The 26617-nt window shown below is 40.8% G+C and overlaps 1 long non-coding RNA gene across 1 annotated transcript in view; it reads left to right on the forward strand.

Annotated features, from left to right (window-relative positions):
* The first annotated feature begins 7464 nt into the window (after positions 1–7464).
* The window catches only part of LOC127386725 (uncharacterized), a 103141-nt gene continuing 83988 nt past the window's right edge, over positions 7465–26617 (forward strand). The window contains exon 1 of the long non-coding RNA XR_007889957.1: positions 7465–7631. This is a non-coding gene — a long non-coding RNA (uncharacterized LOC127386725). The remainder of the gene's footprint in view (positions 7632–26617) is intronic.

Consider the following 26617-nt stretch of genomic DNA (forward strand, 5'->3'; position numbering starts at 1 on the left):
AGGAAAACCCTGGATGGATAATGTATCTAACTCCTCCTTCAGATAAATAACACACAGAAATAAATGCATTCTTCCTGCTAAAAGCCTGCAGAGTACAGAGAAAAAAACTCTCTCGCTATGCCTGCTAGGATATTTTTCTGGCTAGCAACTGGGCATTTCACTGTTCTTACAAATAATTTTCAGATACTATTTACCTATTTATGGTATACGTAAGAATTTCCTGTTTAAAACTATCTGTCATTTACATCCCAGGAAACTGAGGTCAGAATGCATGAAAAAACCTTCCTTTGTCCTTGATTTCAAAGAAATTCACACCGTTTTTCTCCATAACATCCATTATCAGTTCTTTGAGCCTGTCCAACCCCCTAGTAAATCACTTTAAAAACACTTCACAGTACTTTCACTTACAATTGAAATTAGGCTATCTTAGATATTTTGGAAAAGAAAAAAAAAAGATGCTTTTTGGAAGATGTTTGTCTGAATCAGGACCAATAGAGAAGCCTCTGGGCTAAGTTTTCAAACACTGATATGGTTTTGTTTTGCTACATAGATAATCCCACTGTTTGTGTGTCACCTATAGGACTCCTGAACATAGGTGCATAGCATAAAATCTTTCATATCCACTGTTTCTAGGATTTTCTTTTGTGTTTAATATTGCAAATAAAATAAACGGTTTTACTTTTTACTGTGAACATTGGGTGTGAATGGAGAATCATTCAAATGTTAATACTTTACTTAACACTTCAGGAACATAAAATGCACTGCTTTTGTCACCTTTGCCTTCACATCCTGGGTTCCAGCTGATGAATAAGCAGACTGGAAATTATCACACGGGGTACATTCATGTGTAAAATGAAATTCCTATTAAAGTTCATTGCTTCAAATAAAATATGCTTTGTAGCTCTTCCTGTAGAGATTCCTGCTGAGTTGTGTCATGATATGCTGAAATCCAGTCTTTCTTCTCTCATCCTTCTGCTTAGCCCTAGAAGACAGTGATCTTTTTGATGAGGCTTTGTAAGGTTTTTGACAGAAAATGCCAACAATTATTTGATTCCTTGATTGGCGACCTACAGAAAGTGGTCTTGGGCCATCAGTTTTTTTAAACTGGATGTTCAGATACTTTCAGCTAAGATTTGTAAGTTATTTTGGGGGAGTGCACAGTAAATAGAAATCTTCAGCCCTACATACGGACAAGACTGCATGAAGATGGCTTGTGACATCTTCCAGTCCTCCAAGGCTATCCCAGAAGGTTTTGCACTCTCAGATAAACCCACATGCCCCCGACCAGGAGAACACAACATATTTCTCCAGTGCATCTCTTTGTCCTGGTTTCTGACCCCGAGGCACTGCCAGGCTGAGTGCAGCACATGACTGGTCTGAGCTGTGCTTTCCCCTCAGGGACAAGCTCAGCATCATTTTGAAGAAGCAAGGTTATGTTTGTTTTGTTTACTCTTCATCTGCAGGCAAGTAACCAGCAACTCTGACATCAGTTCCTTATAATCCGGGTATTCTTCTTTCTAATTTTCTGGTGACAAAAATTTGAGCTTTTTCCAAAGTAATTCTGCAGTTTAAGTGCTATGTTAATTTGTATATTGCTGTCATCTGGGAACTCAGAATAACGAGGGCTTGCAGTTATGTTATCCACATGACATTAATCATAGAACCACAGAATGCCAGGTTGGAAAGGACCTCAAGGATCATCTGGTCCAACCTTTCTAGGTGATATTATAGTTTATATGAGATGGCTCAGTCCTGTGTGTGGGAATTCACCACTTCCCTTAGGAGACCATTCCAACGTTTGACTGTCCTCATGGTAAAAAATGTATCTCTTGTGTCTAATTGGAGTCTCCCCACGAGGAACTTGTGCCCATTTCCCCTTGCTTTTCCATATGGCTTCTTGTAAATAGGGAGTCTCCATCTTCTTGGTAGCCACCCTTTAAATATTGGGACATTGTAATAAGGTCTCCCCAAAGCCTTCTCTTCTCAAGACTGAACAAACACAGTTTTCTTTAGCCTCTCCTCATATGGCACATTCTCCAGTCCTCTGGTCATCCGTGTGGTCCTTCTCAGGCTGGATCCTCTCCAGCCTGTCTGCATCCTTTTTGCAGAGCAGGGACCAAAACTGAACACAATACCCCAGGTGTGGTCTGACAAGTCCTGAGTAGAGCAGGATGATGACTTCTTTATCTCTGCTGGTGATGCCCTTGTTGATGCAGCCCAGCATCCTGGTGGCTTTCTTTGCTGCTGCAGCACACTGGTCACTCATGGTGAGCCTGTTATCCACCAAGACCCCCAGGTCCCTTTCCACAGGACTGCTCTCCAGCCAGGTGGGTCCCAGTCTGAACTACACCCCTGGGTTATGTGTTCCCAGGTGCAAGACCTTACTCTTCTTCCCACTGAATTTCATAAGGTTCCTGCTAGCCCACTCTTCCAGCCTGTCTAGGTCATCTTGGAGAGTGGCTCTCCCTTCTGGAGTGTCAACCTCTCCACTCATCTTGGTGTCATCAGCAAAGTTCATCAGGGTGCTCTTGATCCCAACATCCAGGCCACTAATGAAGATGTTACACAGCACAGGGCCCAATATCAGTTCCTGGGGGACCCCACTTGTGACCGGTTGTAAGTTTGAGGAGGAACTATTTACTATCACCCTCTGGGTACGTTATGTCAGCCAGTTCCCCACCCACAGACCATTTGTCCAGGCTGTAACAAGTCAGTTTCTCCAGGAGGAGGCCTTGGGGGGGACTGTATCAAAAGCCTTGCAGAAGCCCAGGTATGTGGTGTCCACCGCTCACCCTGTGTCATCCCAGTGGGTGGCTCTGTCATAGAAGGTTATCAGGTTTGTCAAGCACCATGTGGCCCTGGAAAATCCACATTGGCTTTTCCCAATTGCATGCTTCAAGTGACTTGTGACTGTCCCCAGGAGGATTTGCTCATGACCTCTCCAGAGACTGAAGTGAGGTTAATGGGTCTGTAATTACCTGGGTCTTCCTTTGAACCTTCTTATAGATGGCGGTGACATGAGCCTTCCTCCAGTCCTCAGGGACGTCTCCCAATCTCCATGACTTCTCAAAGATTGAGACAATGCAATGACATCAGCAGCTCTCTCAGCACCCCAGGCATCCATTGATTTGTACAGGTCAAGCTCCTGTTAGAGGTGTCACACCAACTCTTCAAGCACTGATGGTGGGTCGGTGTCTGCATCAACCTGGATTTTTGTTCCTGTGGCCTGGGACCCAACGCACTGGTAAAGACAGGGGTGAAGAAGGTGTTGAGGACCTCTGTCTTTTCAGCATTGTTGGTGACTTTTTCACCTCTCCTGTTTAATAGTGGGCCAATATTATTCCTCGGCTTCTGCTTGTGGTTAACATATCTGAAGAACCCTTTCTTCAAGTTATTGACATCTCTGGCCAGTGTCAGCTCAAGCTGAGCTTTTGCTTTCCTTACTGTTTTCTCTGCATGCCCTGTCATTTTCAAGCAGTAATGTTCCACTTTTTCACCTCTGGTCCATATCCCTTTTGTTTCTGAGCAGACCCAGAAGCTCACACAGTGATACCAAGGGGGTCTCTTGCTCTGCCTCCTTCCCTTGTCTTTAGAGGAGATTAACTGTTTTTGCTTATCTAGGAGAGTGTTCTTGAAAAACTCCCAGCATTAACTAGCTTCTTTACCCTCCATGGAAGCTTCTCACAGGATCCCTTCCAACTGAGCCCTGAGCAAGCTGAAGTTTGCTCTTCTAAAATCTAAAACCTTTGTCTTGGAATTAACCTTCATCATGCTCAGCAGTATCCCAACCTCCACAAAACTGTGGTCACTGCAGCCAAGTCTGTCATAACCCATATACTACAGAGCAGGTTTTCTTGGTTAGTGAGTAGGAAGTCCAGCTGTGCCCCATTTCTGGCTGGCACATCCAACGTTTGTGTGAGGAAGCTGTCTCGTACACATTCCAGGAACTTGAGGGATATCAGGTGAACTGCAGTGTTGTTCTTCTGGCAAATGTCTTTAAACATTCCCTAAGTCTCTTGCCATTGAACTGTGACCTGTTAACCAGAGATGTTAATTTCAGATCCAGTATGCTTAGTCAAAACAAATGTATAGAATTGTTTGCTTAGCAAAGTATCCTCTAGAAAAGAACAGAGGTAGAGAACTAAGAACTGCAGAACAGGCTTTTCTTGTGCCAAACCTAAAGAAAAAAATATCTGTGCACTTTGCATTGAGAGTTAATTTTTCTTGTGCTACTATTAGCACTTCCACTTAGCCTCTATTTTTTTGCTTATGCAATAAGCCTCCACTTTCCTGAGTCACTTCAAATTGCTAAAGCAGGCTGGAAATGTGCTGTCCCACATACTGTTGTAATAGCTGTAATTAATTTCCTTGGAAGTATTCCTGAAAACCTTAAGCTATAAATCTATATTTCATGTGAGACTGGGCAGTTATGTTGTCTTTAAACAGGTACATGATGCAGCTCTAGACCTAATGTCATCTATTTTAATGTAATAGTTTAGAGGGTGGGCCTGCAAGCTTCAGATCTCCCTTAGGTGTATATTCTGTTTACAAATCATGTCCTTTCCTACCTAACTGTATGTCTCTATTGCCATCAACCTCCACTGAGTTACTCTGTTAGGCTGTTACATTAGTTTCAGCTGTTGCCAAATGTGAGGGATTATTTTACTTGCATCTTCCTATTATACCCCGAGTTCTGTTAGCAGGTGGCTGATGTAGATAAACCCCATGGGGAAGGGAAATGGGGAGGGTATTTTATTTTTTCTTCCCTTGGGGATCCACTGAGCACCATCAGGGAAAGACGAGGCATTTGAGTGATTAGCAATAGCAAGTTAGAAGTCTGCAGCAAGAGGTGGCATCAGAGGGGATGAAATTAGTCTCCCAGGGGTTGAGGATGACTCAGCAGAACTTGCTTTAACTCAGAAATTCAGTGGAAATGAGAAACACAGTGAACAGGTAGAGCTGTTCATGGATCTTTATTTCTATATGGTCATTCCCAGTTGCTTTTCCAGACTTAAAATGTTAAATATGTTGGCCTATATTCCAGCATGTAGGAAAGCCCTTTTTATACAAATGCAGCTCCTAGTTTAAAAAAAAAAATTTCATCTCTCTGAGAGGAGATAGAGGATATTTAACAAAAGAATATATGCATAGACAGACCCTTAATCTCAGCATAATTTGTGGTCCTACAGCACTGGCCTTTTATAACAGCAATGTGATACTTTTTATCCCCACATATCAATGGGAAATCCATCTCTCCTATTCAACTATCGAGCTCCATTTTTGTCCTACCTTTTTGTCCTACCATCAAAAAACAGAAAACTCCTATGCTGCAGCATGAAAGGACTCCCACACTACTCCTACTGCACCTGCCTAGATTGACTCAGGTGCACTAGAAGTGAGGCTTTGGCAGTTTAGTCTGACAACTTTCTAACCTTGTTTCCTCTTCCAGCGGCCATATTTCAGAAATATATCTTTGGATTGAATTCTTCTTTTTAAAATATGGCTTACTCAAGATACAACATCTATCATTACGGCAAGTTTAGGAAGGTAGATTTGTTAAACATTTGACTACATCCCTTACTTTTTTGAAGGATCTTGGTTACTCATTCCTTCTCTATTGGAACAAAAGGACCGATGCTACTTCAAACTTTTACTCTAACTGGATGAACCATTGTATTAAACTTTTTTTCTAGTTACATGATTCCTCAAGACTAGAATTTTCATCTGCATTCAACTTTAACCGCTGCACATATCCATTTGGTTCTGCTGCAACATTTTTTCCTCTGAAAAATGCTATAAGCGAACCTGTATGCTATGTATAATTTTACATGAAATGCAGCAATTCCTTGTAGCTTCTGCACTCTTCCAAAAATACTCCTCACAGTCAAGTTGCTTTGCCTGATTACCTGGCAATAGGATTAACCATAATCTTTTGAAATGGCAAATGCTTTGCAATTTATTAGTTTCTGAATTAAAGTCCTTTCCAAGTATCTTACTTTGCAAAAGGAACCCTGTAATTCCAGGTAACCTTCTTTAAGTGCTTTCCTTGGTTTCTGAGAATTTTGAATTCCATTCTGAGGGGTTTTAGAAGTTTTATTGCTGATAACGTGTGGCGTTCAGGAACCAGTCAGCCTGGCACAGGACAGCTTCATTTATTGTCTGACTTTCAGCTGATTAGTATGATCACATACAACTTCCATAGAGCTTATTAGAAATATTTAACTTCCTTGCATGAAGCTTCTTAATAAAGGAGTTTCCCCAGAAAAAATGTATTTCTGTATGGGATGTCAGTGTGACTTAGCACATTCCTTTCCTACTAAAAAGAAGCCCACATTTTTTTCCTCACCCTTTGCCTTACTATCTCTTTCTATGGGCCTTTAGACCTGTTCTAGGATGACTTTAAGACACCTAGAATCAATTCCCTTCATTATTTGTTTGCATGCAAACAAATAAAGCTAGATTATGAAAACATACCGGTGAGTTCTGGTCAGTTTCACCTACCCTGGCACTGTTTGTCACCACCTTTCCCAAATTCTGGTTTACCTTTTCTTTGCAATTTACAGCATTTGCAAAGAGAGCAATCGGTGCCGGTCAGTGGTGTTGTTTGCAGTGACTGAAGATGAAACTGCCCAGGTTTCCCGGCCCGGGCTGCAGGCCGGGCTGGGCGTGCCCCGTCTCTTCCGCCCGCAGCCCAGGACGTGGCCACGCCGTGTTCGGTGCTGAACAGCTCAAGCTTACGTCCTAGCCTCGTTAAAATAGAATTTAATTATTTCCCATGCCCTGGAACAAGAAATCAGCCAACGGTTATCCACGTTGGGCTTTTCAGTCGAGTGGGTAACTTGATTCGCGGCTTTGTTAGCATCACGCTCCTGCACCAGAGGAAGTTGCTTCTCTCCCCTTTCCTCGCTGCAAACCACCCTGGTTTTTTAACCTCGGTGCGAAGACTGCGGCTCTCAAAATGACGTCTGCAGCGCGACCCAGCCGGGTGAAGCCGAGGGCGGCCTGGGCGGTGCTCGGGAGGGAGCAGGGGGCCTCGCTGGCCGCGCCGCCGCGGGGAGGGAGGGAGGGAGGGAGGGAGAGCAGCGCGGCCATTCGCAGCTCCTTGAGCCGGGGCAGGACAAAGCCGGGCCTGACGGCTGCCCTGGCGTTTCTTCGCCTTCCTCTGGGCGAGCCAGCCTTTGTGGCGCCACGCAAAGCCAACAACGGCAGGGCCTCGTGGGCGGCAGCGGTTTTTTGAACCCGCCGCATCCTTTCATGACTTCACGAAACTCCCCGGGCTGGAGCAGCTGGGCAGGCGGGCGGGCGGCCCCGTCGTTGCGCAGCCCCAAGCGCACCCCCACACCCCGGTGCTGAGCGAGCAGGGCTCGCCGGGAGGTGGCTACACGGGGTGTTCCTGCCCGTGCCCGCGGGCAGCCCGGCTAAGGCCGCCAGCCCCGCCCCGGAAGGCCCGCGCCGCAGGACGGCGTTTCCGCGCCCTTCGCCTTCCCTCCGGGGACACAACCCCGCAGGATCAACGCGAAAACAAACAAAAAACAAACAAAAAAACAAACAAACAAAACAAAACCAAGGCTAGGAAGGCTTTCGGTGGGTCTGTGACGCAGGAAGATCGCACAGCTCCCGAAGGCAGGCAGGTGAGAGCCTAGTGTTCCCCAGGGCGGGAGCGGGCGGTTGCACGCGAGGGGAGGCTGAGGCGAAGCACCGGGCGGCTTCGCCACATGCGGCTTCAAACGCCGGTGCCGGCGGGGATTCCCGCTGCAGGGCGAGGCCTCGGGTGTCCTCTTCTGCTTGGGCCGGCATGCTCCAGTTCCTGCTAAGATTGCCGTTTCCTGGAGCCTTTCCCGGCGCAGGGAGAGCAGCTGAGGAGCAGGTGCGGATGCGCTGAAACCTTCTTGGCCTCTTTGCTGGGGTTTGCTGGGGTTCGTCGTTGTTGGGGTTGTTGTTTGGGGTTCTTTTCATTTTAGTGATTCTTTTTATTTTTTTTTTTTTTAATTTTTTTTTAAGAAGTGCTCGTGGCTTACTCGTTCTTCAGTTTCAGAATATTCCAAGTCTTACGAATCTTTGGAAGAACCTGCAGGAAGCAGAGGCTGATCTGAAGCGCTGATGTTGCGCTGGGTGCGGGGGGGCAGCTGGTGTGGGAGCTGGTCGTGGCACACTCTTGCACAAGGGGTTGCTGGTGTGTGAAAGAGCTCGTCTGAGCCGTCATCAGTTTGTCTGGACGGTGGGCTGGTTGCTAGTGTCAAGTCATGGGCAGTGATGTCGGAAGCATCCCCTGGAAGCTGTTTGTTTTTTTTTTTAAACTGAGTGGATCGTCAAGTTCCTATTACTGCTTAGTAATTACTGGAATCGTCCAGATCTTCTTGCACATGCCTGGTATTTCCTGGTAATTTATGAGTGTGTGATAAGTTCAGTGTCCTCCGAGGGCTGTAATGGCACAGCCTGTGGACGTTGTTCAGGTGTAGAGCTGATGCCTTTGGGTGTCAATACAGCTGGTAATGTGCCAGCCCAGTAATGCTTAATCAGTGGTTTATGATTTTTATTTATTTATTATGGAAAAATGAGTTAATTGGATGAAGTAGCTTCTTTGTAACAGCCTTGTGTTGTGGATCTCCGATTATTTTTCTGACCTGAAATTCCATTTCAAAAACAAACAGAAGGGTGTCTGAGATGTGTGTGAAATCTTGCAGTGTGTTTTTCCTACGTAGAAGTTAAAATTTGCACTGTAATTTGTATTTTAAATGTGCAAATTTAAAACAAACTTGCATAGCCACCATTTGCTTTGCAGATCCATGCATGGCTGAAAAATAAACCCACACATGAACATGAGCCAGCAGTGTGCCCAGGTGGCCCAGAAGGCCAATGACATCCTGGCTTGTATCAGGAATAGTCTGGCCAGCAGAAGCAGGGATCTGATTCTCCCCCTGTACTCAGCACTGGTGAGGTCTCACCACGAGTCCTATGTCCAGTTCTGGGCCCCTCACTTCAAGCAGGATATTGAGGTGCTGGAGCAGGTCCAGAGGAGAGCAGTAAGGCTGGTGAAAGGACTAAAGTCTTATAGGGAGAGGCTGAGGGAGCTGGGGTTGTTTAGCCTGGAGAAGAGGAGACTCAGGGGGGACCTCATCACTCTCTTCACATACCTGAAGGGAGGTTGTAGGCAGGTGAGGGCTGGGCTCTTTTTCCAGCCAACTAGCAACAAGACAAGAGGGCATGGCCTCATGCTGCTCCAGATGAGATTTAGGTTGGATATTAGGAAGTACTTCCCCACGGAGAGGGTGATTAGACATTGGAATGGACTTCCCAGGGAAGTGGAGGAGGCACCGTCCCTGGACATGTTCAGGGAAAGGCTGGATGTGACTCGTAGTGCCAAGGTCTAGCTGATGTGGTCGTGTTCGGTCATAGGCTGGACTGGATGATCTTAAAGGTCTTTTCCAGCCTTGGGGATTCTGTGATTCACTTTATCAGGAAAAATGAGACACATTTCTTTCCCACAGAAAGGCTTATTATTAGTAGTAGTAGTAAATAATCACAACCCTCCTAATTGCAGTTTCTCTGCAAATTTTCCTAGTGTGAGTGCTGTCAGGCCCTCCTCTGCCAGCCAGCAGACAGTGCACTTTTGCCCCCCTGCCTTGCAGGCAGGTGCTGCACATCTCACTGGCTCTCAAGATGTGGAACAGGCAAGTTTCGTACTTTTGTGGTGTTTCCTCAATAGTGAGATAATTACGGTACTAACAAGTAACCGGTTGTACTCAAGAATTTCTTACCACAAATGAAAAATAGGTCTGTGTGTGTTCATTCAGTTTAGATTTAATGGTGTTTTGGCTATTTCCAGCATAGTCTGTGGAAAAGCTAATCATACTTGGTTTACTGGGATGCACTACTACTTCAACAATAATGAAAATGTTTGTCAGAAAATTCTCATAGGCATTTGAAAATTGATCTTTGGTTATACTACCATGCCGCCCTTCTTGAACAGTCCAGTAGAAGCATCATTGCTGCTTGCTGATTTGTTTTTTTTTTCCTTTAGCACCACATTTTAATATAATTATATTATTACTTTAGTCTTAATTAGTCTTATGCTGTCATTGCCTTGGAATTGGTGAATATATGATGGCGTTTTGGGTTTGTAAGAAGTTGTTTGGGCAGATGCAGATCTGCTAAGTTTGGTGCATTGTCTAAGTGGGGCAAAAAGGTTTGAAATGTAGCAGTTGTGTCAAACAGCTGTACAACTTCCCATACACAGTCTTTGCCATCAAAAAGCCAGTTTCACATACGTGTGTCTGCAATAGAGTTGTATTAAGTATGGTTAAAAAACCCAAACAAACAGGAAAAAGAATGCAGCAAGTCCAATACATGATTAAATATTTCCTGATTGAATCCTTGGATTACTGTCAAAGTTAGTTCAGAGAAGGCTTTCTTTGAGTAATTTCTTTCCTTTGTACTCTACATTTATGATCTTTAAAGAGGATTAACTTACTGTGTGTTCCCTTCATGGTGCTCATTTACATATTTTATTTATACACAGTTAAGGCCTCTGAGCTCAAAGCACATCTTCCATGCATTTTGTTCTCTTTAATTAGTTTTTAGCCAGACCAACCACTACCAGAGTTTGCAAGAGGAATTTTTACTGGGATTTCTCTTCCTTGATTTTGTTCATGTTTCTGCACATCACATGGAACAATTTATTGAAAAGCTTTTCTCTCTTTTTAAAAAGAGAATAGAAATTAACACTTGGAGAGTACTGATATGCATATACCATGTACAGCTTTGTATCTGATTTAGATTTATCTTGACTTGTAATGCACTACTCCATTGAAGCTCATAATGGCTGCGGGTCATGTTCGTTTTCCCTGTATGCCTTGCGCCTTATCTCAGATTATCCACTTATTTCTCTGGGCTGGGATTTAGAGTGGTGGTGTTTTGTTTTGTTTTTTTTGCTTTTTTCTTACTTGCCCCCCCCTAGGCAGCCTGTTCCAATGCCTCACCACTCTTTCTGTGACTAGAAGGGCAGGATCACCTCCCTGGTCCTGCTGTTCACACTCTTCCTGATGCAGGCCAGGATGGTGTTGGCCTTCTTGGCCACCTGGGCACACTGCTGGCTATATCTAAACATATACATCCCTTATGTTTACAGTATGGTATGGAATACTTACAGGAGATGTTTCAGTTCTTTGCAAGGATTGAGATGCTTGTTTTCTCAGCAGAAGCCTAGGCAATAGCTCCGTTCCTTAATCAGATCTTGAAATGCTTGCATTCATTTCAACATTTCTCATAACTCTGTGGTTACTACATTTATCATAACTGTGGTTACTTCATTTGTCATAACTCTGTGGTCCAGCTCTGAAACTGCAGTTAGCAGGTATTCGCCTCATGTGATGGTAGAGTCATCTTCCTTCCTTCTTTGTTTTATTGTACATTCCATATGTATTTCTTTTCATCTGTCTCTTTATTCTGCACTCACTCCATCATGGAAGATGGCTGTGCTATGCTCCACAGTAGTCCCAAAATTTACTTCCTTCTGGGAGGTGCTGCAATTGTTGAGGATTTTATTTTATTTTTTTTTAGGAGGAAAAGGGGCAGAATTGCATGCTTTGAGAAAAGGTCAGTGAGGGTGCATTCATTTCTGAGCTGGAGGCTAGTCCAGCAGTCCAAGGGCTTTAAGGTTTCTGAAGAAACACTTTTTTGGAAACTGAACTGAAGGATCTTGTCAAGGAGCAGTGGACAAAAAGATGTAAAAACCATTTTATTTTTTTTCTAAATATAATTAGTTTACTGAGGGAGTAACCGCCTTGTCCTGAGTGCCAACCATTTCTGAGACTGACACAGAAACTAGAATGTCATTGTCATTAAATGTAAAATAAACCTGAGCTTAATTAAGGCATCATTGTGTGACTGTGGCTTATGGTAAGATCTCTTTTTGGCTGCTGTGTTTCCAGGGATTGTTTTCCTGAAAGTACCTGTAGTGACCTCCATTTGCTGCCATTGAAGTTGATGGGCAGCAACCACAGATTGCATCCATAATGTGTGCTTTACAGAATGCAAGGCCAAACATACTTCAGGGATCTCAAGCCTGAGCTGGAGCATGTGTGTGAGGGTACAGTTTCTCTGATCTCGGTACTACCTAGTGATTTTTTTAGTTGGCTTCTGCTGTCTGCCCCACTTTTAAATACTGTTGATATAGCTGCATTACGGAGGGAGAGCTTAGCTTATAAGTTTTCCTTGGTCCTATTTTCTTTTTGCATAAATTAAGTCATAAAGGGTGAACTGTGCAGTTATTCATATGAAAAACTTCCTTTAAAAAGAAAACCAACAAATAAACCAAAACCAGAACAAACAGAACAGCTGCCCTGCTTCAGTGCTGTCATTGTTATGATAAGGCAACAATAAAATTCTTCTTTATTAATGTTATTATCATCTGATGATATGAACATTCTGGTAGTAGAAGCTGTTAAACTATCTTTTTAATAACAGCCTGCAGCCTTTTAGACCCAAGTTATGGGCTGTTTACTTAACAGAAGACAAACTGGGGGGAAAGTAATGGGAAGCTGACCTTTTGGGGGCTTTACTACCTTTTTAATAACATTTTTTGACATCTTGAACATAGAACTACTCTCCTTTAAAAAATATAATGACTGTTAAAGAAAATTACAATGCAAAGAAGGGAGGAGGCAAGCAAAATAGTGTTTTGATACTGATCTTGAATGAAAGGAATTTACCTTTCACTGTGGAATCTCATTGCATATATTCCCTTTGCATTGTTTTGAATAGCATGTGTGTAGCAGGAGATGAAGCATGTAGGTGATAACATGACAGGTTGTATGGTCAGTTCTGTGATTTGTAATGACCTTTCCCTGTTAGGCAACTTTGTGAATGTGTCTGGTGTTACACACTTTAAAAACCAGAACACAAACCCCACTGGAATTGAAATTATTAGGTTTGGATTGAGGACGAGGAAGTGAAGACACTGGGAAAGCATGTGTGTTTTGTGGTGGGTTTTTTTTTTGTACCACGTAGGAATAAAAAAGGCTTCTGACAGTAATTTTGTAGCTCGGATTGCTTGAAGGCCGAGTGTCTCGCATACTTGATTCCTAGTCAAATTCTGGAAATTAATGTTTGGAGTGAAGATGCAGCTTCAGGCACATGGTAGAAGGTGGCAGTGGTGGTTCACTTCTCTGGTGTTTGTGTTTGACTCAAAGCCACATGTCACAGAAGGATCAATAGTGCGTATTCTGGTGGACCTTAATTGTCAATATTAGGTCTAATTCTTTGCAGTGTGCCCTTTGCTAATGACTTCTGCTTTCAGAGGTTACTGTTGTGTTAAATGGTTCCTCAAGGTTATGGACAGAGATGGCCAAAAACTGATTAAAAACACAGAAATGAGTGGTGAAGGCAGCTCTTGCGTGTCTTGAGTAGCATAAAAAATTGTAGTAAATGAGACTGTCACTTTCATCTAGTTTAAAAAATCTGTACTTCCTGGGCCACCAGCCAAGGACTCTTGAATTTCAGAATAATTTGGCAACTTGATGTACAATAGGCACTATGTTGACACATGCTGCTGGATTGCTTCTTTAATGAAAAGAGTGCATTTTTCAACCTGTTACCTCAGCTCTTCTGGACCTCAGTCTGGTAATGGAAAACGGGCAAGATTAGCATTACTCAGTCACAGCTACCTTGAAAATATTTAAAGTGTACTTTTCACAGTGAAAATGTTCTTGTTGCTAGAAATACTTAATTCAGGGTTGGGATTTTTTTTTTGCTTATACTGTAAATAATGTCAATTAATGCAAACTTGTGTTTTAATTTCTGTGAAGGAACCTATCTGAGAAATTATTCCTCATGAAACACAAAGTGAACTTTTAAGTATGGAAATTACGGGTTTTGTCTTCAGTGTATAATCTCTCTTAGGTTTTACTAGATTAGGGTATGTATTTTCCATGTATTTTTTCCTATTGTATGGTGGTTTCTCCCCATAGCCCATCTTTAAATGGCTGTAATTAGTCTCATAGAAAGATATTATTTTGAAGTGCAGCTAAAGTGATTTCTAATTAATTAAATGAAGTAATGTTTTTCACATTAAGACTGTAAGTGAGCAGCTGATAACTTTTAAATGTAGTCAGGTATGTTACAGGAGGAGTTTTCTTAAGAGCTAGGTTGTCATGAACAAGGAATTGCCTTCATAAACTTGAAATAAAGTCTAGTCCGCTTTTGTTGAAGGTAGTTGTTGGAAAGGTGAGATGATAATCCCTCTAATAAGGACATGGTACGTTGCCATGAGCCATGCCAAAGTGAACTGTTGTCCTACTGTTAATATACAGCACTGAGACCTTCTCAGCTTGGGTTTTTGTTGTTTTATAAAGAGGAAATACTTTTGCCTAAATATGACACAATGTTCCCTTTTAAGTGGTAGAGGGCTTTATCCACCTAGACTTGATTCCATGGTCATTACCTTTGTGTATTTTAGTCAACTTTTTTGTTTCCTTTTTCTATTAAATACGTGTTAAAGGATATTTTCTTCAACTGCTAAGTAACATCAGTATTAAAACAGCTAACCTAATGAAAGGAAGTATATTTGTGTGACTACAGCTTCCTAAAAACTGTCCTGTGAAGAAAAAAATTCTGAAACTAACTTGTAGTTTGCATTCAGATTTGCTAAACAATGAACTAGCTGGTTTAATGGGTGACGGCTTTGGTCTTAAAGGGGAAGATTTTAACTCTACGACTCAGCAGCTGTCCATCTTCCTCCTAGCACTTGCTTCAATATATAGGAATATGAAAATTTGAATTCAAACCGTTTCGTTACTAGATTTGACAATTGAAAATGTTCGGGTTCACTGGGGAGCTCTGGGCTCTGAGGTTTGAACTGGGAGGTGAGATTGTGAGTGGATACTTGCAGATGTCAACTTAGCTCTTGGTTTAGAAAGCTGTTTTTATCGGTCAGTAGCTACTTTGGATACATCTGGCAATTATGATGGTAGTTTTAGACTCTAGAGATTGACTCTAGAGCACGTCTTCAGTACATTACACAAGAAGATGGCAACATACCTGGCAACCAGTACAAGCAAAAATAATTTTTAGTTTTGTAGAATTTATTTTTCACCTTTTTATTTTTGCCAACTTTTCTCTGAAAGACATCCATTTTCCAGTTGACGACTTAATCTTGTAAACATGCTAATGGAGTAAACATGAAGGAAAGTAGTTTTATAGAGTAAGGAAAGAAATTAGTCTGGGATTTCATTTTTGGCTGCTGGGTTTAATCTAGAGCAATGTAAATGGCTGATGAGTGATGCTGTGGGAGGGAAGGGGAAAGGTCAGTTTTAAACAAGTTCATACTGCATAGCTGGTTCACAATGATATCTTACTAGGTATTCCATAGGAAGTGTTAGGAATGTTTTAAATCCACCACCTAATCTGTCTGTGCTTGTTTTAAACAACAGATTAACTGAAACTATCGGTATAGCACTGTGTATATAGCAAGGTAGTTGTCTTCAGTGTCTTAGTGTATTAAAAAGACTTGCCTTTTCCCTTCCTTTTCTCCCAAGCTTTCAAAATTAAATTTCGCTTGCATCCTATTAGGGTAGAGCTCTTCAAAATAAAATATGAATGTCTGGAGATACATATATATTTTTAAATGAAATGTCAGGTAATGTTTACAAACACTTGAGCAGGTATGGGTTGGGGTTTGGTTTTTTTCCTTTCTTAGAGTGGTCATGACATTGGATAGTTAAGCTATAATAATACCTCTCCTGGCTGTTTTTTTCAACACGACTTTTGGAAGCCGGGTTTAAATTATTTAAACAGTTGATTTCCAAGCTACCAGCCCACTTGTGAGTATGTTGCCAGAGGTTTTGGAGTTGTTCTCGTTCACTTAACACTGTCCCACATTCACTTTTATGCTGGTGGGTTGATTTGACTTGTGTTAAGTATCTGTCCTTCTTTCAGATCATCTTCCACAGTGCCCAGTAATGTGGGTGATTCTGCTGGAACAGCTGGGTATTCCCTGAATTTGAATTCCTATTTGAATTCCTATAGTAATTTACATATTTAAAAAAAATTTGGATGCTTTAGTGAAATGTGCCTGCTTGGTTTTCTCAGAGCTGTAAAAAGAAACGGAAAAAAAACTGTTCTGAAAAACACGTTTAAAAAGAAAAAATGAGGAACAACCTTAACTTTAATAATTTCTTACGTTTATCAGAGTTGGAAAATATAGACAGGAAAAGCACAAACAGTTGACCAATTCTATCTTTAAACCTATAAATTAAACTTGCTAATGAAGTCCAAGGTAAGTCAACAAAGCTTTGCAAGTGTGTTGAGTTCTGTGAACAAAAACTCTTCAAAAATATTAGATTAATAAGAATTTTACATGACTGCAGTGAGTGATAACACGTCACAAAATCCTGCAAAGTAAACTTAAAAAAGTGCACAGATAAACTGACCAGACCTATTGATTTATTTGATCCGCAGGAAGTTGTCTCATGTGAAATGTGTTATCTATAGACACACATGATTAGAAAAGCATGTTTTTCTATCAGTCAGAGGAGCTTAGCTTGGTTGACTGAACTTGTTGCTTACAATTAGACTGGAAATGTCCTGAAGGGTACTGGTGAGGTGAGTGAGGCTGGGTAGATCCATGTCTGCATCATCACATTTGCAGTAAGTTGTATTCATAGGAAGTTGGAGAGTGCTTACGTGCTAAGCTGCTCATCTGTGAACACAATTTGCTTCCTCTATTTTTTTGCAGTACCCAAACTTTACTACTTAAGATTTTGGCAGAGCTGTTCATGTACTTTGTGTTTGTGTAGACAGTGCACTCATTGGCTTTGCTAGATCAGCTATTCACAGAGCAAGGGTGGACAAATGTTATATTCCATGAAGATGAGGAGAACTGGGTGAACATCATATTTCTGATTTACAGAACATGGAATAAATGATGTCATGCTGAGCAAAATCAAGAATTAGTTGTGATCCAATAAATACTCAAATACTAAATGATGTATTTCATATGAAAACATACGAGAAATGTGCCTTTTTACAGAATGATTTGAGCAAAACAGGCCAATTGTTTGCCTGTATTCATGAAGATGTCTTTTGGAATAGAAAGCATTTGTCCTACTCTGAAATTTGTCCTTAGCAAGACATTTGAACATAGTACATCTGCCACTTCTGTATTGGTCACTTAACCAGCACTAGTATGGTGAAGGAAGTAAAAAAATCTTTCAAGTGGGAATTTTCTGCGCTCTTGCACAGTAAACTTTGTGTTGATCTGAGGCAACCTCAGAGTCCTCGTATCTGTCAACAAATCTGCATATTTGCTGTACAACTGCTATAGGTGTTGCAGTTAGAAAAGCTTTCAGATGACCTGTGATGGCGGTTGTTAATCAAATTATGTGACTGGGTAACTGGCTCATTAACTGAGCCAAAGCTGCAGTGCAAAAAACTGTGCTGTAAAGCACTTGTGTTTCACCTTGACACTAGTGGAATGGAACTGCAGTTACGAGTGGAAGGAAAAGGAAGGAACTGATGTTGGTTGGTTTGGTTTATATCCTTCCTACCCCTGCTCCCCCATGTCTTGTCTTTATTGTGAGGATGAGGGGAAGAAGGAATGTGAACGTAGAGGTAATATAACAGCCAGAAACTCTTTAAAGTCAAAAAGCTGCTAAGCACTAATCCTAGCTGTTCTTGGCTAGGAAAAGGAAAATAAAGGGTTGCTTCATTTACTAGATGGAACCACAGTGATTCTGTATGGGTTTTTTTGCTACACATAAGGAATTAACTTTGGAAGGTTGTTCATGATGTCATGCCTGGATTGTCAAGGTTAAGGGAAATTCAATCCAAATCAACTTTTCAGACTGAGGTTTTAAATCCAGGTGATGCTGGTATGCTTAGAGTAAAAACTTTTGGCAAAATAATAGAGTTAATCTGTACCTGGTTTTGTTGCAATTTTACAATCACAGTGTAATTAACGTAATCTCTGTTCCTTGGTACAGTTTCTTCATGTTCTCTGCTAGTGGTCTGACCGTTGTTTGGAAACTTCTCATCTGTTGTCTTACAGTGTTGTCTTCTGGTTTGGAGCATGTGGTTTCTCTGTTGTATCATGTCTTGTGTTCTGTACCAGTGCCTAACATAAGCTTTTCAACTCAAAGTTGAGTGCTTGAATGTGTGCATGTAATGGCAGTGAAAAGGTTAATGCTACCCAGTGATTTTTCCTGCTTACTGCGTTACCAGTACATGAGTGAGTCAGAATTGCTGAATAATGGTTGAAACGGATCCTGCAAAGAATGAGGATCAGCATCATCTCCCTGAACAGGAAACCAATGTAGAGAAGAAAAAAAGTCTGTACAGCCATAGTAGGAGGAAGGATGATTTGTTCATGAGTTAAACAAAACAAGGAAGATGGAGAGGTTTTCAAGAGTGTGAACACCCTTAATGGCAGCTTGTATAAACTGTGGTAGAGTGGCTGGAAAATTAAATGAGTTGCTCCCAGCCCTATATGCTGAGCAGCTATGCCCACATTTAAGTCAGAGTACGGAGGACTTTTTGTGAGAAATGTCAGTAACAACACAAGTTTACTTTTTTGTATTATTTTGAGTTTAAAAATACAAATGCTTTCCTTTTTTAAAAAATAAAACCCAACCCCGTGCCATGAAAACTGTGAGTCCACAGACAGGCTTGATTTTATCTCACTCTGGATTTTTATCTCTCTCACAAGTCTTAAGTTCCATGCTTTAAGCACAGAACAACATTTACAAAATAGATCTGACCTTGAAGATTTATTTTTTTTGTAGAATTTCTGTAGAAATTTTTTTCTGTAGATTTTTTTATTTATATCTGTAGATTTTAAACTGGATTTTTTTCAGTGTGGTCTTAAATATTCCCATTAATGAAAATATGAAAAGTGAATACTTACACATTATGGAAACTATTCTGCATGCTACAAACTACTTTTTATTTTGTTAGTCTTAATGAACATTCCTTAAAACTATTACTTTCTTGGTTCTCTATGTCTCATTTGCCTTAAGTTAGCTAAATCAATTATACATGTCTTAATCTTTGAAATAAGCTATAAAGATGCAGTTTCCACAGGTATGGCATTTTTATCTTCATTTTTCAAAGATAATACCTAGACGTTTTTGTTACCATGGGTTCTCCAAATGTACATCTTTAACTGTTTCTCTGCCTCTGTTTTCCCCTAACCTCACCTTAAATGAAATATGAATGTCTGTTTTTTTTTGAACTGGCAACTGAGAAACATAAGTTGTAAATGTATTTACATTTCCATCCAGGAAGCCTGTTCGTCTGTTCACCGTGACCTACCTCCTTACCTGTAAGTGTGAAAGTTCTAGCAAGCGAAGTGAAGCCAGTGCATTAGTCGTGTTTTCCCTCGGATAAAAACATGAGAGATATTTTGTAGGTCCTTACTTGAAGTTACTGAAAAGTTATTTAAAATAGGACACGCCGTTCACCCATTTTTTATTGGAAGAATAATTTCTTGACTCTTGCCCTACTGTCTCCTGCTTTCCTTAAACTGCCAGTCTTGTCATTAGCAGCAAACTCAAGCATGGATGCATGAATGTTGGAGTAAAAAATAGTACTAGAGGGGTTATCCCCAAGGACAAGGGTAGTTGCTGTCATTAATAGGACTATCAAAGATGTTATGATTAAAAATGATCGTATTACTAGTACCATCCTCATAAAATTTAACTTAAGAGTCTGGATGCCAGCACTGCAATAAAAATCGGGTATGGTAAAGGAAAGGCAATTCCTCATCTGAATGACAAGCCTTGGATGTTTATCATAGCATACCTGGCTTTGAAGAGAGGCGAGGCGAAGACCTACTCCTACATCTGTTTAAAGCTCTTTTTATGTAATTGGCTGATGGCACCATGGCCATGGAACCAAGGCTGTCAGCCTGGCTGTCAAAGCCTGCTTCAAGCTCTACAGGCAGGTTGGATGGAGAGCTTGCATCTCCTCTGTGCCCAACTACATGTTTGCTCCCTGCTGCCTCCTCCTCCCTCTATGAGCCTTTCTTCACATAAGTCTAAACAAAATGCCTTTTAAGCCAGCCATTCCTTGTATGCTGGGGAGCAGGAATATGTATTACCTGGCTCCAGCTTCACTGATCAGTGGAAAATATGTCAGACTTGATGGGAGATAGGATCCCTGTTCTGTGAGACCTTTAAGTGGTGGTGGCCCAAGGGAGAAGCTAGCAGGGAGGGCAAGCTTTGTGCTGCTGGATTAGTGTAGACAGCAGTCAGGGCAGGGAGATCTCCAGCAGGATCACAGAGCTGTTGCTGGGCCCATGGAGTTGTTACAGCTAGATGAAGTGTTCCAAGAAGAAATCCTGAGCCAAATTTGGATCAGTTTGGAGTGGTTAAAATCTTTATCCTTAGCCCTTCCCTGGGTATTCTCAACACAGCTTGCTGAAGCACTGCTGACCTCTGTCAGCTGTGGCTCTGAGGCCTCCTGAGATGCCACGTCTGTGGTGTGGAGGAGTTGAACTTCATTCAAAACTCGATTTTAATATGGATGATGATGGTGATGGGGGCAATATAGGGTACTTCATCCAGCTTAGGGAGGAAAAAAGAATGCTTTTTCTCTGATGCTTGAACTGAGTCTGGTTTGAGCCAAAAATGCCTCACTTCATAACTTAAATAGGGTAACTGAAATTCTCTGTCATTCCCCCCAGAGCTCACCAGTACCTGAAAGAGACAATTCCTGTTTAGCTTTTACTAGAAATGGAAATGTGCAGGTTTGGAGAAAGAATACTGATGTTACTGTAGAGAAATAGGCTTAGTGACCCAACCTGTACAAGAGAGTGAGTAAATGCCAAGCATCTCACCTGTGCACCTCAACACCTTTATTGCCTAAAACGAATTCTCATCAAAGTCTAGCTGCCCTAAACATGCCTGTTTTGTTTTATGCAATCTTACTAAAAGCTTTGTTAAGAGTTTGGAGTTGCAGAGTCTGTTTACTTTATTAGGAACTGAGACTGAGGGGGCAGAGGTTGTCTGAGGCATCTCACTTGCTGGTTTTAAATATAGCCACAGCTTTTGGAGTCCTTCCAGCCTTACAGGAATTATTGAAAATCAATTCTGTTATCTTCAGATGACTCTCTTAATTTGTACTGTAAAGATTTTGTTTTAATCAAGAGCTTTCTGAGTCATGATAGGGGAGGGAAAGGATTGCATCAGTCTTGTGCTACGATTAGTCTAGTCTTGTTTGTGTTTTTTTTTTTCCAAACATAAACTAGAGGCAGTTGTGGCTGTTAGGTCCTCATCCTAAGACTGTTGACACTTACTGATGTACTATATGTAGTGTTGTTATTCTTCATGTTCTTGGACAGAATCTTGTACCTAGAGTTCAGTATGGGATACCTTCTTGGATGTTGTATTTCTGACTCTTTACATGTTGCTCAGATTTTTATTTCCTCCCTTTTTTCATAGAAACCTATGTTTTAAGTGGAAGCCAAGCAAACAAAAAAAATAAATACTTCTATTTTGCAAGTTGAAAATCTTAAATTCTTTTTGTATATGAAAACTTTTTTATAAAAACAAATAATGTTCAAAATGGTGACCTTGAGATTTCAAACTATTTTTGGAGAGTCCTGAAAGCTGTGACTGCACTGGTGATCTTGGCCTGCTTCAGCTTTCTAGGGTGAACCTCAGTCCTGGGCATACTGCACATCCTGGAATTCAAAAGCTGTTGAGCAACTCAGTAGGCAAGCAGCAAATGTGGTTCTTTCAGGCTTGCTTGCTGTTGGTTAGCATATCATCAAAACCTAATTTTTTTTTTATATTTCTGTCACAGTCTCTTTGGATCTCCCAATATTTGCCAGACGATGTGCTCTGTAAAATTTATTTCATGAACTCACTGGGTTTGAAAAAACCCACCCCACAACCTTACTAATGAAACAAGGGCTCAGTCCCCTTCCTCCAGGCCAGTCCAGCACACGAGTGCTCCAGTTGATGACTGGGTCAGTTCACAAGTTCACTGTGTGTACTCGAGTCACATGTGTGCCCATGAGCTGAGGAGAAGGATGCTCATCCTACTTCCTCTCCTGCAGCACAGACATCCCCTGCACTGTGTTGGGAGCACCAGAGCCTCAGCAGTGTGACTGCTGCTGATCTGCTTCAAAAGCTGTTTTGGGTAAACTGGCCTGTTTTTATAGCTTCAATGTAGAAAGGCCCTTCCTCTTCCTGGCCCCTGCATCCTGTGCACATGTTGCTCTGACACGTGAGCACATTTGAGAGTCCAAGTATAAAAATATTTTCCATTTGATATCATTACATGAGAAGATCCTCTGATCTGCTAGAACACTAGGGTTCAGTGAAGGTAGTTATTCTCAAAGAGGATTATATTTCATTTCTGGAATAAAATTATCAGAGCAACACAATGCTCTGTTTTTAAATTCTAGTATTAGTGACATGATTTTTTAGTCTTAACAGCTGCAGTTGTGTTTAATAAGATTGCATTAACCCAGTAATATATAGTGAATAGTGATAGTGGCAAATGGGGATAGAATAACAAAACTGGAGGCATTGTGATGGAAGTATACATATGAAGTGATCGTTTTGTCTCCTGTGTGTTGGTTTAATTAGTTAGAAGCTCTTACAAGTAGTGCTATGCAACAGTGAATGAAACAGTAAAAAAAACCCCAAAAAACAGGAAAAACACAACAACAAAAGAAAACCAAACAATGACACATATTTGACCTTGTCCTGCTCTGTGATTGACTTTTAAATTATCTGTTAGTGTGTATGTGTTGTATGGCACTAAACCCAAACAAATAAAATTCTTTGACATATGCTGTTACTTTTTAATTAAAGAAGACTTAAAAATAGATAGCTGTGTCTTTATATATATAACTATATATATATATGAGATTATTTTATTACGAACTATCCCAGAGTGTTAACTTTTCTTACCAAAAAAACCCCACAAACAACCCAATGGTTCATTTACTGTTTCCTAACAGCATTAAATGGTGTGTGTACCTCAGTACCTCTGTGTACCTCAGACTTTGAAGGACTTTCCCTCCCCCGGTGCCTTTTTAATGAAGCAGCAGAAATTGTGGGATCATGTTTTGGTAGTGACAATCTGTGTCATTCCTTGAGAGTCAGTGCAAAACTTGGTCCTGCAGTGAAACAATATAGAATTTCAAATATTTGAAGTGAAATTGTATGACTCATGTCATCGTAGTCAAGGCACTGTAGAACCCTTTAATGAATCGCACCTGAATCTTTGAAACGGACACACTGGCTTTGACATTCCTGTACAAAAAAGGCAGCAAAGCTACCCTGGAGGTTTCTGTAGGAAGCTAAACCAGTCTGTCATTGTATTTTATTTTATGTTTTTCTTAAAGGCATTAAAATTTCTTGTCTCATTCTGAAGGAACCGGTGGAATTAACCTTGCCTACAACACCATCTGAATTGATCTGAGAATATATTTCTATCGGTTCTAAAAAATGGGAAGAACATAAATTGATTTTAATAGTGTAGGTTTTATTTTAACAGGCAGTAGGGAACTATCAGTTCTCTGCAATGTTTATGTTTACCAAGAACTCATAATGTATTTTCCAAAACATCACTAAAATGCAAGCTTCTAGCAGTATAACTTAAGCCACTATACTGAGTTGTTTTGTTGTTTTTCTTTTCAGTGTGAAAATGGGGGATTTGAATGCATAGTAGATGGTTAATATTGAGTTAGAATACAGATGATTGTTGAAAAGGGACCTTATGAAGGGACCACATGGGTGTGAGTGGGATACAGTGAAATTATTAAAAAAACCCCCAACAAACAAAACCCCCAACTTTTAACTGAACACCAAACAAAAAAATACTTGAGACTGCACTTTTTTGTTTTATAGTGTGTTTGTTTTATGTCAGTTATACTTAATAAGAAACAGATGATTAATTCATTTCATTTAAAGGGAGGCAGATAGAACTCAAAACCAGAATATTTTCCTTTTTCTGTTGTCTTCTGGCATAGCTGCTGCACAACTGAGACTGCAATGGGATATTTAATTAATGTTGTTATATAATTAATATGATGGTATTATTATGTGTATCATTAACTTTACTCAGATAATTTTTCATGTTCTGATTCTTTCTGCAGTTTGAAAATAAGTACATTAAATACCCTAATCACTAAATAAATAAAAGGCTCTATTTTAATTCCAATTTAGTTTTGCTTATGTTGGGATTGTAGTCTGTCATTTCTTTCAGAGCATCAGCAAAGGAACATTTTTAGGGATTAATATTTTGTCTTTAGGATAGGCATCTTCTCAAAAGTACATTCTTCTGTTCAGTGAAATACTGGAGAGGAATAAATTACTGGGAAATGGAGCAGTGGGCTTGCAGGTTATGCATGTCATTACTCCTTTCTTAACGACCTGGTAGATGAACAGGAATTTAATCAACATGCTGTTTTACTTTACTTGAATAACAAACAAAAAGAACAAACCCCAAACAGCCTTTAGACAAAGGGTGAGATGTCAGGCTAGGCTGATTGCTCCTCTTGGAGTGCCACCTCCATGTGCGTTTTGTGCTCACTGCGTGAGCAGGAAACTATGCATTATCTTCTGTCTCACTGAATTAGCTTAAGTTCAGAAGACATCATGGAACAGCAGAGAGAACAGCAAGGCTGGGAATGAGGCTGAGATGGGAGGGCTGTTCGTTTTGGTTTTAGTGGTCACAAGTTACTTAACTCCACATCTTTCATAGAGTGCTCCATTTATTTCTCCCCAGTACTTTTAAGGTGCCATAGCCACCTAGTTTATGACTGTACAGCCAATATGCTGCTGCTCAGCAGCCCTTTGCTCTGCACAACCTGGATGTGAATGTGTAAAGTGGGCAGCCTCCAATTTGGTGTTCGACTGCTGAAGAGCTTGTAAGACCTGTGAGTTGATGGCACTCATAACAATGAGAAAGTTCTGATGGATATTTTTAAACAGAGTGCTTCCTCTGTGGTGGCCCTGATAAATTAAGCAGCAGTGTTTCAGTTTAGTCTGGCAGTTTACTTGTCATTAACCTTGGCTCATCAGTAACTCAACAACAACAAAAAAATATTCCTGAGGATACTAGTTAGAAAAAGGTACAGGAAGGTGAAGTTTGTTAGTTTGGGTTTTTTTTTTTCTGAACTCTTATGCCTCTTGCTTCCCAGCAGCTCTAGTGCACACAGTTTTATGGTTGTTTTGTTACCCCTGAGCTCGATATCTGAACATTGCCTGTGCCTAAGGTCTGAGGTAACCTTAGGTAAGTGTGCAAGCAGTGCTTAGAAACTTGTGAATTTGGGATTTCAAAGAAAATGTAATTTCCTGGGGATGCTGCGCTGTCTTGTGTTGCTTCATCAGCTTTGATCACCAACTTGGTGCTTTTTTAGCAAGGCAGAGGAAAATCTATTTTAATGGCTTTGGTTGCACAGATTTGCTGACTCAGTGATTCAGTCTGCAAAGTTGATTGGAGAGGGGCATTAAATTGTGTGGAATTTGAAGGATTTTAGTGTTCTAAGCCTCAGCCCCCCAGGCTTCACACAGAATGAAACACATAATCAGCTTTCGGTAAGCACTGGTTTTCATTAATCATAAACTGTAGGCAAAGTTGGAGCTTGCAAATTTAGATCTTTTATTGTTGCTTCAAGTTAATGACTATTATCTCTTTTTCCTATTGTATATGACTCTTAGCAACTGTGTTAGCACAGATGGCTAAAATCCCTAGAAGAAAAGTAATCAGCATTTGTGAACATGATGCATTCAAAATAAATGACAGAGGAGGAAAAATGCTTTGCTTTAGAAATTAGGAAGCAGATTAAACTATAATAATGCATGTAAACACATTCAGGAAAGCAGGCTTCAGCTTTGTTTTCAACACAGCTCTGACTTCAATATATGTAACCTTCTGTTGAATTTATTGCCAGGACAGGAAGCAAGTTAAGTTAAAATTGGAGAGCAACTGTTTAATATCGGTAATTTGGAATGTTCGTTGTTAAGAGCCTAATAAAATGTGATACAATTGGCATAGATAGTTGAGGGAAGAAAAAGAATGGACACGCTTCCCTATAGATCCTAATTAGTACATTTTAACTGAAATGTAACAAAAAGTTACAGCTGTTCACAGGCACTTCCCTTTGATCAATGTGTGTAATTTATTAACTGGAGTTCCCAGCAGCCTTAGATTGAAACTCACCATGTACTCTTGATTTTTTTAATCGGAAAACAACAGACTAAGAATTATTCATAACCCATAGTGGGGGTTATGGGAGAAAGCACTGAGTTTATGTGACACATCAGCTGCCATCCTTCTTGTGGAGGACTAAGTGACTTGTGGCTAACGTCTTCAAATAATGTCTTACAAGACCTATGTTGCAAAGGTAATTCCTGGATAAGAAATGAAATTACTATAACTTGTCACCGTTTCTTTAGCTTTGTTAGCCATGGCCTAAGTTAAATGCTAAAACTGCACTCATGCTTCGTGCATTCATGCACGCAAACATGCATTCATTCCACAGATGGAGCTGTGGGTTCCATCTACATGTCAGTAAAGCCTAAAGCTAAATGTGTTTTTTCTGAAACTTAGAAGCCTTTTTCCTGTGTCCTTCCCTTGGTGGCTTCCTTCCCCCTCCACCCTG

This window comes from Apus apus, chromosome 6, assembly GCF_020740795.1.
Source record: "Apus apus isolate bApuApu2 chromosome 6, bApuApu2.pri.cur, whole genome shotgun sequence".
Classification (NCBI taxonomy): Eukaryota; Metazoa; Chordata; class Aves; order Apodiformes; family Apodidae; genus Apus; species Apus apus.